Source organism: Dermacentor andersoni, chromosome 7 (assembly GCF_023375885.2).
Source record: "Dermacentor andersoni chromosome 7, qqDerAnde1_hic_scaffold, whole genome shotgun sequence".
In the NCBI taxonomy this organism is placed as follows: Eukaryota; Metazoa; Arthropoda; class Arachnida; order Ixodida; family Ixodidae; genus Dermacentor; species Dermacentor andersoni.
In genome coordinates this window covers 99,182,902-99,196,567 of record NC_092820.1, presented here as the reverse complement: position 1 = coordinate 99,196,567, position 13,666 = coordinate 99,182,902, and the positions used below count along the sequence as shown (strand labels likewise).

General features: G+C 47.7%; 1 protein-coding gene across 2 annotated transcripts in view; it reads right to left on the bottom strand.

The window, feature by feature from the left end:
- LOC126534059 (uncharacterized) overlaps nt 1-13,666 on the bottom strand; it is a 44,415-nt gene that overhangs the window by 17,777 nt on the left and 12,972 nt on the right. The window contains exon 5 of one of the 2 annotated variants that reach the window (XR_011895486.1): nt 6,620-6,919. The exons of the other annotated variant lie outside the window; for it this stretch is intronic. The gene's annotated coding sequence lies outside the window, so the exon portion shown is untranslated. Of the gene's footprint in view, nt 1-6,619; nt 6,920-13,666 lie in introns of those variants that run through there. 2 annotated transcript variants of the gene reach the window in all.

Below are 13,666 nucleotides of genomic sequence, written 5' to 3'. Positions count from 1 at the left end.
CGTTGCAGCACTCGCCTTTCAACAGGCAAGAAGACTTGGAAGACGCCGTCAAGAGCGACGACCTTCAAGTCCAGCTTCGGGCTGTCCAAAGGGCCTGCGACACGGCTGAAGTCCAAGGTCTTCCGGCCCCGGGGCGGGTGCGGCCCGCGCTACCGCAAAGTAGTCCCTAAGGACCAAATTAAGTTTCTTGTTTGTTGCTAAAAAAACAATTTTAATGCTGCTTAGAAATTTCGTAGGCAATATAATGCAACATTTTAGTGAACCCACAAACTTGGAGTCTGACCACAGCATAACCAGAAACCTGCGAAATATTTCAAATTCTCAGGTTTTACATTCCAAAAACACTATTTCTTGATTAGACAGGCCGTAATTAGGGAACTCCCGCTTAATTTTTTCCACGAGGATATCTTTACCGTGCCCCCAGTGCTCGGAACGCGGGTGGTTTTGCATTTTGTCCACAATGAAATGGGGCTGCGCTGGCGAGAATTCAATCCCATGACTTCATGCTTAGGTGCGCAGCACCATAGCAGCTAAGCCACCACGGTGGGTGCGAAATATTTTCAGAATTAATGAATAGAGAGCATAATATTGTTACGTGTAGAAAGACACAGACGGAAGAGGCTATTTACAAGCTATTTACACTGGACTGGAGCCAGAGTGCCAGGCCGACATTTTCTCGCGCCAAGGGCACAGACCCAATTCGTCGTCGTCCTCGAGGTGGCTCGTCTCTCGGGCATCTACCGATAATATCGTAATACTAACCCCCGGCGGCAAAAGCGCCGTCACGGTGCTGTTAAATGTCCAAGCCACGTGGAGAGTTGTAGGACTTGAGTCGGGTGACGTGGACAATGTTACTGGTTGTCCCACCGGAGGACGTAGTGGGCGTGGCTAGAACAATTTCATAGGTGACATCAGTCACTTGGCGGTGCACGCGATATGGGCCGGTATAACAGCAAAGCAGTTTCTCACAAAGGCCGACTTTACGCGATGGTGACCAAAGCAACACGAGGGTGCCGGGCGCAAAATGGACATCACGGTGACGGAGGTCGTAGCGTCGCTTCTGTTTGTCTTGAGACACTTGTAGACGAACGCGCGCAAGTTGACGAGCATGGTCAGCACGGGCGATTGCATCACCGACATAAGCGCTAGTTGAAGCTGTGGTGGACGGAAGCGCGGTGTCTAGTAGTAGCGTCGGTTCGCGGCCATACAAGAGGTAAAACGGGGAAAAGCCGGCAGTTTCGAGACGGGAAGAGTAGTATGCAAATGTTGTGTAGGGAAGAGCCCGGTCCCAGTCACGGTGGTAGTCTGAAACGTATTTGGATAGCATGTCTGTAAGGGTGAGGATCAAACGCTCAGTGAGGCCGTTCGTTTGAGGGTGGTAGGAGGTAGTAAATTTATGCTGAATGGAGCAGGCCCGCATGATGTCGTTAATCGCTTTCGCCAAAAACCTACGGCCATGGTCTGTTAGCAATTGACGCGGAGCATCATGCATCAAAATGATACTATGTAGAAGGAAGTCGCAACGTCAGTTGCGCAACTGGTCAGAAGAGCGCGGGTTACGGCATAGCGGGTCGCGTAGTCAGCCGCGACTGCAACCCACTTGTTTCCTGATGTAGATTTCGGAAATGGGCCGAGAAGGTCTAAGCCAACACGATGGAAAGGCTCGGCAGGGATGTCGAGCGGCTGCAGGTAACCAGAGGGGAGCTGGGAAGGCTTCTTGCGTCGTTGGCAAAGTTCACAAGCGGCAACGTAACGTCGGACGGAACGGGCAAGGCCCGGCCAGAAAAAACGGCGACGTACACGTTCATGGGTTCGAGATACGCCGAGGTGTCCTGCCGTTGGGGCGTCGTGAAGCTCTTCTAGAACGGTTGAGCGGAGGTGTTTAGGAACTACAAGTAGGAACGCAGAGCCGTCGGGATGAAGGTTACGACGGTACAGAGTACCGTCGTAACCTTCATGCCACTCTACGAAGAGGCGTAGAGGGGCATCAGTCCGAGAGTGTTCAAAACAGCCGATGAGTGCTCTGACGAAGGCGTCACGACGTTGACGTTGCTCGTCGGTGAAATGAAGCATCTGTGATACAGCGAATACGCAAGCAGCACTGGTAATATCGGACGAGTCAGCATCGTCAACAGGGTAACGCGACAAGCTGTCAGCGTCTTGGTGCAGGCTGCCAGACTTGTAGACAACGGAATATGAAAATTCTTGTAGCCTCGAAGCCCATCGACCAAGCCGGCCTGTAGGATACTTTAGCGATGAGAGCCAGGAGAGAGCGTGATCGTCAGTGAGTACGGGAAAAGGGCGACCGTAAAGGTAAGGACGGAACTTCGCAACCGCCAAGGCAACAGCAAGGCACTCTCGTTCCGTAATGGAATAGTTGCGCTCCTATGGTTCTAGGAGGCGGCTCGCATAAGCAATAATGCGATCCTGGCCACGCTGACGCTGCGTTAAGACGGCACATATGCAATGACCGCTGGCATCTGTACGCAATTCTGTAGGGGCATCAGGGTCGAAGTGGGCGAGAATGGGTGGTGAGGTTAGAAGAATGACGAGACGAGAGAAGGCGGCGGCTTCTCAAGTGCCCCACGAGAATTGTACGCCTTTCTTCAAAAGAATAGTGAGGGGTCTAGCAATTGTCGCAAAATCTGGCACAAAACGACGAAAGTACGAGCCTAGTCCTACAAAACTTCGGACGTCTGGGGCTGTCTTCGGAACCGAAAAATTTCGGACAGCGCGAGTTTTGTCGTGATTAGGCTGTACGCCGGAACCGTCAACGAGATGGCCCAGAAGAGTATGTTGACGGTGGCGAAAACGACATTTGGATGAGTTAAGTTGCAGCTTCGCCTCGCGAAATACATGAAGTATAGTTGTTAGACGCTCAAGGTGAGTGTCGAACGTCGACGAGAAGACGATGACGTCATCGAGGTAGCAGAGGCATGTGGACCATTTGATACCTTGGAGCAAAGAGTCCATCATACGCTCAAAGGTGGCAGGGGCGTTGGATAATCCAAACGGCATTACTTTAAATTCATATAGGCCATCAGGTGTGATGAACGCGGCTTTTTCTCTGTCCGCATCGTCAACAGCAATCTGCCAGTATCCAGAACGCAGATCAATAGAAGAGAAATAGCTGGAACCGTGAAGGCAGTCAAGCGCATCGTCTATACGTGGGAGCGGGTAGACATCCTTCTTAGTAATGTTGTTCAGATGACGGTAGTCTACACAGAAGCGCCATGTTCCGTGCTTCTTAACCAACACCACAGGTGACGCCCAGGGGCTTGAAGAATGCTCAATGATGGTTTTCTCTAGCATTTTGTTCACTTCAATCTGAATTACTCGGCGTTCCGACGCAGAAACTCGATACGGTCGTCGGTGAATAGGGCTAGCATTGCCAGTAAGAATCCGATGCTTGACCGCGAGCGTCCGGCCTAAAGGGCGATCGTCGAAGTCTAAAATATCTAGGTAGGACGATAATACTTGGCAAAGGTTTTCAGCTTGCGCAGAGGACAGATCCGTCGCAACCATTTTCTTTATGTTGGGATGGGCGCCCGAGGCTGAAGCGAGGGGCCTACGAAGCTCGCAAGAACCATCGTTTGATAACGCTGCCACATGATGGTCGCCGAGACAATCAACGTTGGCAAGGCAAATACCTTGAGGTAGAATTTGCTTTGCCAATCCAAAGTTAAGGATAGGTATGCGAGTGCGGTTCGCAGTAATAGTAAGTATAGTGTGAGGCACGGTAACGTCATAATGTAGTGGAATGTCGGGCAGAGGAGTGACGAGGTACTCGCCATCAGGAACTGGTGGAGAGAACGACAGTTCAATAAAGGCTATTGATTTTGGCGGCAGGCGAAGAAAGCTGGTGGGGCGTGAGCGGCACTGGGGTGCGTCAGAAGGTTCTGCGAGAATCGGCAACTCAAGGCGAAGGGTACTGGCAGAGCAGTCAACAAGGGCAGAATGCGCGGAGAGAAAGTCGAGGCCGAGAATTAGGTCGTGTGGGCAAGGGGCAATCACAGTGAGGAGGACAGGGGTGTGGCGGCCGGCAATGCTTACTCTTGCCGTACACATGCCGATGATAGGCACATTACCGCCATCCGCGACGCGGACGACGCGTGCCGACGCTGCGGTGAGGAGCTTTTTGAGTCGTCGTCGGAAGGCAGCACTCATAATAGAAAGATGTGCGCCTGTATCGATGAGTGCAGTGACAGGATAGCCGTCAACGTCAACGTCAAGAATGTTTTGGTTAGTTGGTAACGTGAGCAGAGGATTTGAGGACAGGGTCGACAACGCAGCTTCACCTCCAGAAGCTGCAGCGCCTAGTTTTCCGGCTGGGTCCGGGAGGCGATAGGCGGCGAAGGGAAGCGGCGGGGTTGGGGTGAACGAGACTGATGGCGTCGAGGTGAGGGCGAGCGGCTGTAGCGAAGGTTCGGAGCAGAAGCATCAGCGGGAGTGGGTTCATGCCTGCTAGTATAGAGAACAGAAGGTCCAAAAGTGCGGGAATACGTGGCGGCGTATGTCCGAGGAGGTGGTGGCCATCGGTTGTGGCAGTGACGAGCGACGTGGCCGATGCGACAGCAGTGGAAGCAGATCGGCCTGTCATCAGGGGTACGCCATTCGGACGGGTTGCGGCGAGGTATGGCAGAAAAGGACTGCCGGGGAGAGTAGGGCCGGTAGAGAACTGGGGAACGTTGGGTTGAGACACTGGGTTGAGACCGATGTTCTCAAATTCCTGTGTGACTACGGCCTGAATCATTGCAATCGTGGTTGCTGGCGGATCGGGAGGCGTCGCGGCGAAAGCTGGCGAACAGGCGGCCTCGAGCTCGCGGCGAACAATACGGGTGATGTTGTCACAGGTGGTAGCCTGACGTGGTCGACCCTCATATGTCGACGTAGCAGCAGTGTTGGGTAGCCGCGTGATGTGTGATACGGCGGCTCTTAGCTTGTTCAAGGCGACGGCATTCTTTAATGATGGCGTCGATTGTCGAGACCTTGCCGAAACAAGCAGATTGAAAGCGTCATCGGCGATGCCTTTTAGAACATGCGACACTTTACAGCTTCAGACATGGCGTCGTCAGCTTTTCGGCATAGAGCCAACACGTCGAGGATGTATGAAACGTACGGCTCTGTAGATGTCTGAACACGAGACGCAAGAGCCTTTCTCGCAGCAACCCTGCGGCCAATGGGATCGCCGAACAGTTCCCTGAGCTTTTCTTTGAAATTTTTTAAACTCGTTATCTCGTCGTCATGCGTTTGGTGCCACACGCGTGGGTTGCCGCCGAGATAAAAGATGACATTGGCGAGCATAATTGTTGGGTCCCACCTGCTATTAGCGCTGGTATGTTCATATAGCTTGATCCATTCGTTAACGTCCTGTCCCTCCAGGCCAGAGAACACACCAGGGTCGCGATGTTGGGCAACCGTGACGACGGGAGCAGTCGGACAAGCCGAAGCCGTTGCAGACGTGGTCTCGTCACCGGGAGGCATCTTGACAAGCTCGATGTACCGACCACTCCGGAGTTCCGTGACGAGGATGGGGATCGCTCCCCTGCACCAGAATGGTACGTGTAGAAAGACACAGACGGAAGAGGCTATTTACAAGCTATTTGCAATGGACTCGAGCCAGAGCGCCAGGCCGACATTTTCTCGCGCCAAGGGCACAGACCCACTTCGTCGTCGTCCTCGAGGCGGCTCGTCTCTCGGGTATCTACCGATAACATGGTAATAATATTCTTTAGAGAAGACACCGCGGAAACTCACTACGAACCTCGAATAACAGCAAAATAAGGTGAAAACGAGTATTCGATACGAGAATTAGAATCAAGCCCGAAACTTTCAGCTATCTCCATCTCCGAATGCCTTGACCTCCATTTCCCCCGAATGTGAACACCGTGTCACATACAGTTGTCCCGGGACTTTGAGAAACAATGAGTAAAACTGCCCTACAAAAAATGAAACGCTTGCACAATGAATATTTGCAAAGTAGTAATTTACTAATTCTCTAGAAATTTGAGCCACACATTCCCCGTAAGATAGATCAATATTCCATGTTTGCTGAAAATACAGTTGTTTAAGGACCGTCGGCAAAATTTTTACGCGGTTCATTACGCCTGGAATGGCATGAAACACTTGAGTTGGTAATTTTCTACAAAACCATATTTAAAATAGAATGTCCAATTTCTTTTTGGCACAACCCTAACAAATTGTTCCTATTTGTTTGCAATCTAAATGATGTCCTTTATTTAGATAGCATGTAGATAATGAAAACCCAGGTACGCGCCGCGTTTAATGTATGAAAATAAGGTGAAAACATGTATTATTCTGAACAATAAATCCGTGAACGATACAGATTGTTCAGGTCATGGTACACCCTCGGCCATCCTGTCCTCTAGCGCTTCTACTTTCGCTATCACCTTTGCCGTGATATTTGAGGTATTCCACAACTGAACAAAGCATAACTGATTTTCTCACCCAGAGTGCAAACCCCGTCAGTGAAGTTCGTGAACCAGCAACTTTCGACACCGCCACCACATTTTCCAAAGGACGGAACCACGATTATTTACCTTGGTTGCTTCAACGATTTTAAACGTAAGTTACTAAAATTTCATTAATTAATTTGCAGTCATGATGCGCCAAATTTTATTTCCTCGGGTAACACAGTGCTGCCGCGGTCTTCGTTTTACAGTTGCACATCTTGATGCACCACGTCCACAAAGTTAATCAAATAGCCTGTTCTTTCAGTACTTCGTGCTTTTTCTCTCCTAAATTCAACGACCTTTATAAGGCAGAATGCCCTGACAGGTCGATCGATAAATGACGTGTCCGCCTTGTCCGTGTTTCATGAATCGTGTAATACATTTTTTGTGAGGGCCTTGACTAACTACGGAATTCCATACACGGAGGTCATAATAGGGTAGATGACCTAAGAAGAGGCAAGAAAGTGTTAGTAAGCAGCAATATGCAACGAAATTCGCAGTAATCTAGGCATAATGTTTTTTTCAGCAGAAACAATGTATACCAGTAGATCAAATCTAATTTTTTATACTTTAATATACGTTGTATTAGGCATCACATTTTGTGCTCAACAAAGGTTTACATTTCACAAAGTTTAAGGTTTCGGAATTTCACTTTACATATATGAAGCTATGCCAGTGTAATTTAGCTGCGGTTTTGTTAGCGGTGGGCGAATACAAAATTTTTCGAACCCGAATGGAATGCCAATAGCGAGTGTGGAATACTGAGTTGTCAAATGCAGATGTATGTATTTGTAATTGGAAAGTTGATCTTCATACTGTTAGGAACTACGCTCGTACTGAGAAGTGAATTGGACAATTATGATGAGTTTTTGCCACAAGGTGAGTAATTTCAATAAAAAAACTGCAGGAATAGCCTTTAAAAAACTCGACACCCTAGTGGCAAGCTGCCTTTCCGAAAATGAATGGTTGTTGTATGACAGGATTTTCGAAAATGCTAGAGAAATGGTTTCTGCAGAAAAAAGAATAACAAAGTCTGCAAACACAAGAAAAAAGCTGCTGCAGTATCTGCATTTGCGCTGGACACGCATGTAAATAACCCGTTACAACGAAAACATCACTGGTTGCAGCCGAAAATATAAAACTGCTCCCTGACTAAAGCGCCATATCTACCATATGATGCCAAGTTCTCATGTATGCTTCAGTCACGAAACCACAAACAAAGCTTATACCCATAAACTTCCGCCTTGTTTAACTTCTGACACTGTGTTATACTTTGTTGAGCGGACAAAGACCATTGGCCAGACTTTACCAGTCCGTTGCTGCGAAACGTTTGCTAAGTTTTCATATTCGAAAATACCAGGTAGCTCATTTTTGAATACGAATAGTTAGACTGTAACTTTTGATTCAAATTAAAAATTTCGAACACTCGCCCACCTCTAGTTGTTTAAGCAGTTTACATCTATTTGATGACTGGAACTCTGAAATGAGTCATTGGGATTTTGAAATTAATATATGGCATCTGGGAAGGCACATGAGCAATGGTGAATTGCGCAATTTGGCACCGTTTCGCAATTGTTACAAAACAAATAGTTCGATAAGAGGCGAACATGAACTTAGACATTTAATATGTAAAATGATTACTTCAATGCTTTTCCATAATAGAAACAGTGAATCTGCCGCAATGGCATGCTTGTTGCATGCAGTAGTATTTTATTTTTGATCAGAATTCCACGCACACTTGAGGTAAATTCACTCCACTGTAGCCCCCACCAGCACGGAAAACGCTGTGCTCTCCCTGCTGCGACGGCGCATTCCCCGCACGCTTGGAAGCATGCATGTGGAGGCGTGCGCGCCGTATGACACATGATCTGCTGCGGATCCAAGGAGAAAACTTGCGAGGGCAGAGCGTATAGTGCTGGCGGTGCCTTGATGCGCGCTGTCTTCCCCCTCCCTTTGTTGGTGGTCATGTGATGCGCTGAACAAGTGGTGTCCAAAACGTGGCGCTCGTGTTGTGTTTCTGCCTAACGCAATTACCTCCTCCGCCTGTGTTCAGCAAAAAGTATGACCTTCGAGTAACGCATTTGTTGTCCAAGGGAGACCGTTCTTTGGGGGTAGGTTTGTATAACCTATATTGCGGAAAATACAGTAAAGGTGGGAGATGGTAAATTAAGGCAATGGACAAAACGAGAACAAGGTAAAAGGGGGAGCCAACATTTCGACATGTGGACTTGCCTTTTTTAAGCTACGGGAAGTGGCTTATTTGAATGGTGAACAAATCGAAAGGGCAGAACGTTCGCTTTGGGACAAGTTCACGCTCTTTCCGGATCGGGGACATTTGTCACGCCCGTGCGTTGACCCTGAGTGCTCATGACTATTCGGTAAACTCTGTTCATTTGTTTCAGTGTCCGCTTGACATCCCTTGTTCTCTTAGGAAATGAATGTTGACGTATATTGCTCCAGATGCACGAGGTTTACCTCGGGTAATGTTATAATAGGAACATGATGCTCCATGATGCGGCGTACACGAATGGCAGTGGTAACATTCACTAAGTGCCCCCTATCTACGCACCGTCTGGCCGGAGGTGACGCGTAAGACTTAAGTTTTAAAATTGAGTCTTGATCGCGTATTTCAATCCCGATACTGTAACCCAATGAAGACTTGTGCATGAGCATGTGTTCTTGCTTGTGCTATGTGACGTACAGCACGCGGAAATTGTCTCAAAGACAACGTGTTATGGCTAATAAGCAAACATTTTTGGGCCGCAGCTTGAGCATATGTATTCCTACGCATAGTAGTGCGCTCGAATCTATTGGCGGTGTTGGTTTCGGTTTTTCCAACCGCGAATATTTCATATCCTTCAGCGAAAGCAGGCAAAATTACCTAGCTGAGAATTTCTGAAGATAAGTGATGTCATGGGATGTTAGATTTTGATCGAGTTATGAATTAGTAGTAAGAAATGGTCTGCCTCATTTGAGTGCAACAAGTGATTGGCAGAAATGTTTTTGTTAATGTTGCTTCTAGCACAACTTGAGTTTTCTTCACTGTGGAGCTGTTAAGAGAAAGCCTAAATCGGTGGTCGTGGTAAATTACGTTTTTTTTAAATACATGTCCACTGGCTACGCGTGTGATGTTTGCTTCTGTGGTCTTGAAGGAAACATGTCAGTTACTATACTTTCTTACTATGTTTCGCACGAACCTAAATAAAGTGTACGCTAAGAGAGACAAGACGCCTCAAGCTCATCCACAGTAATATCGTTTCTGCCACTGACGGAACTGCAATTTTAAACCTACTTGAATAAAAGTGAAATAGGAAATTTTTTCTAAATTGCGTAGTTACTTAAAAAGAACTTGAAAATCGTAAAATTCTACTTCCGTTTAAGATACAAGTCTGAATGTACCCAATAAATGAAGCAATTAACACCATATGACATTTCTTTAGGACGAGGTGCATGTTATAGAAAATCGCTTTTGTCATAGACAATGCGCTGCTTTTATCACGCAAATTTGCAGTTAAATTAGGGAATCAACCGCCTGTAATATTCACTGGACCTTTTGTCATTCCTGGGAAACACACTGGCACACCTTTAAAACAAAGGGATATTTCCCGCTTCTAAAATGCCATTTTTACAGATGGCTCTATATTTCACATGAGGTTCTGTATGTAAAAATTAAAAAAGAACAAGCTGCAATGTTAATTTGGCAGGAATACTTTGAGAGCTGAATATGAGAGCAAAAATACACCTGTAATATCAACAAATACCTGACAACAGAACACTGATACTTTTTATATTGTAGCTATCGCATTATGCCTTCGATGAGCAAAATAAAGCTTCGCATTGAAATTGGGCTTCCCGGATTCCCTTATTTCTTTTCACTGATTGCGTAGCGAATACCCCGAATTTGGCAGTCTTGATGTCATGGAGTAGCGCACGAGGGCTTATTGGCAAGCTCATTGTTCGCAAGCTCGCGTGCTGCTTGATGACTGCGGTTATTAAGGCGTTCCACGTGCGCTGCCATGACCGTGAGTAGCGCTTGCAAATACTTTCTTGTTAAATCCTGTGCACATGCACCTTTGTACGATGTCCTTTTTGTGTATTTGTTTCTTGTTGTTATTCCATAACTCCTTTATTTAAGAGGAAGTGTGGAATGGAACCGACTTCCAGATTTTGTTGGCACCATCGGGGGCACAGAAAAACTTCAGCAGTACGTAACTTTATTTTGTGACCATAATAACTCAGGTATGTACTTTGCTAACAATCCTGGCCAGTGGTCATCGCGGCCGTCCTTCACGAGGAAGAGAGGATGCGTGCTCAGTAACACTGAGGACACTGAGCTGTACTCCATGTCGGGTGAAGACTTATCGGATAATAGCTTCATCTCTGTCCGCAGAAAGAGCGCCAATATGAAGATAGACACCGCGAATACATCAACGCAAGCGAACACGGCTACTCTGAAATCAAAGCCTGAACGCTGGCCTCATGCCATCGTATTCGTGCCCAAGGAACCCTCAAGCAACCTCCTACTGCTGAACAGGAAAGAACTATCTGTTTTCTTGGAAGGGGACATGCCGAACCAAATTAAGGACATTGGGATAAATACGCGAAAAAAATGTCCTCGCAATCGATGTTTCCTATGGGAGTGAGCTCAAGAAACTGAGGCAAATCTTGTAACTAGGACGTATCAAAGTGCATTCCTATATCCCGACGAATGGTGCACCCAAGCAGGTGTCATTTATGACATTGTCGCCATTCCCAACGCAGACTTGCCTGTCCTTGTCCATCAAGCAAGTGAGGGTGTCGCGATCACGCATGTGAGCGCCGCATGTGAGCCGCCTTGGAATGTCGCGCTGCGTCAAACTGATTTTCAAAGGATGCTGCATACCATCTCACGTCAAAATCATTCACTTCCGAGACCCTGCTCGACCATTCGTACAAAAGCCTCGTCAATGCCATCAGGCTTGGACAAGTCAAGGCGGTGTGTGGAAACTCGTTACTGTGTCTCCGGTGTGCTAAACCTCGGGCGAACATTTGCCGGGCTACTGTCCTAAAGTGCAGCAACTGTAATGGTTGGCATGCTGCCTCGTCTAAGGACTGCCCTCGCATCAACAAAAAGGCCGCGGTTCTCAAGCAAATGGTTCGGGGCAATTCGACAGACAGGGAGGCTGCTCAAGCGATCCGGCGCCGGCGTCGGCATTACCGAACCTCCTGAAAAAAAGGCAGAGACACGAAAGCAAGGGGGGCCTTTCATTGTCGCCCTCACATTCTACAGTCAGGCCACAAAGGAGCTGAACAGCCCAATACAGTCAGCTGAAAGGAACCTTTCTTAAGAAGAAGGGCCTGCGCTTCCGAGCTACCAACTCTCCAAAGAACCACAAATTGTCAAGCCCACTCGGGAGCCTACTCCTGCCGCTGATGACACGCTCAAAGCAGATCGTCAAGTTATTTCGATGCTGCGTGGCCGCATAGATGACATCCGAGTGAGTTTGTCGAGCCTTGGAACCATGCCTAATCGAAGTGCACTGAATGTACTGGTTGCCTTAAGCCAAGTGCTTGAATCTCTCGAATAGAGACATGGGCAACCATGGCTCATCCTTTCGAGAAGTCATGGCAGTGTGAATCATCTAGTTGACCGCAAGAGGACTAAAGTCACGCCTTTCAGACTTTCGTCAGTATATATATATATATATATATATATATATATATACTAATTTGTTCTCAATCAATGTCATATGTGAGCCTAACCTGTCACAACCACCAGATTATCGAGATACGAGGCTGTTATCTCCGCAACAACTGGTGCTTGTAGCGAAGTCGTCGTTTTTATTGGTCGAGGACAGACCGATGTTCTCCAGCGTAACAATTAAAAAGGGCAAACTCATGTTTACACTTGCAGGCGTTTATATATCGCCGTCAAGTAATTTTGATTCCAAAAAATAACGAACATCTTGTCGATGTGTTCTGCTTCATTGTCATCATCGGATATTTTAATGCGCACCATGTGGCATGCGGAAGTACAAGGACAAATGCAAGAGGGCGAAGACTAGCAAACTTCGCCTGCAACCACCGCCTTTTACTCCTGAATGAGCGGCGCCCGACGTTTATACGAGGCGTGAATTATGGCAGCTGTCTTGTTCTAGCGTTCGGCTCCAGCTCTTTAACAAGATGCGGTAAATGGTTTTTGGACATCGAGACACGCGGGAGTGATCAAATTCCCACGTACGCTATCATCAAAGGGATGTCCAGGTCGTTCCCACGGAACACCATTCGATTAATTGACTGGACTAGTTTTACTTCTGCCATAGAAGATGCTTGTCGAGAGGGCTTGTCCTCTTGATTAGAGCAAACAATCAAGTCTGCAATGTGAGACGCTACGCGGACGGTCATAGTTTCCTCGAAGCCCACGGATTTTGATATAGAGTTGCAGCAGCTTCATGCATTACGTCGTCGTGCGGAGCAGCGATATCGGAGTACAAAATCCATCGATGGCCTTACGACAGCCAGACGACTACAAAAGAAAATTCAACGTCGCATGGATAGATAGGCATGTCGAAGTGGGACAATGTGTTGCCAGTCACTAGACCCCCGAAAGCCCATTTCCCACATCTCGACAACCATAGGTGGTCTGCCTTGCCTCCCTAAACAACGCTTTCCATTCAGAGCACTGGCGCTCTTCCAGAGGCGACTGGGTGCTGATGTTGCAGAATACTTTTCTCCAAGGGTCGCTGGCGAAGCAACCTGTCCAGGTCCCCAGTGGCCTGGACCGGTTGCGATAAAGCGACTCGTGCTTTATGCAGGCATTCTTCATCCCCGGGACCAGACCGAATATCCTACCGCGCCTTGAACAATCTGAGTGAAGGCGCACTGAGAGAACTGTTAGATCTATACAACGTATCCTGCCAAGATGCTATGGTTTCCGAAAAATGGAAGACAGTCCGGTTGGTCCCGGCTTGTTCTGCTTGGTCCAGTTGGCTTGGTCCCGGTTGGTCCTGAAGCAAGGCGAATCCGCACTTGAACTCGCCTCACACCACCCAATAGCGCTGGCCAGCTCTGTGGGAAAGATAATAGAAAAAATGATCCTTGCCCACTTGGAGTGGCACATGGAACACTATAACATGTTCCCATATTGCATGGCTGGTTTTCGTCGAGATCGCTCATCAGTAGACAGTGTTGTTGATCTCGCTATGTATGTCCAG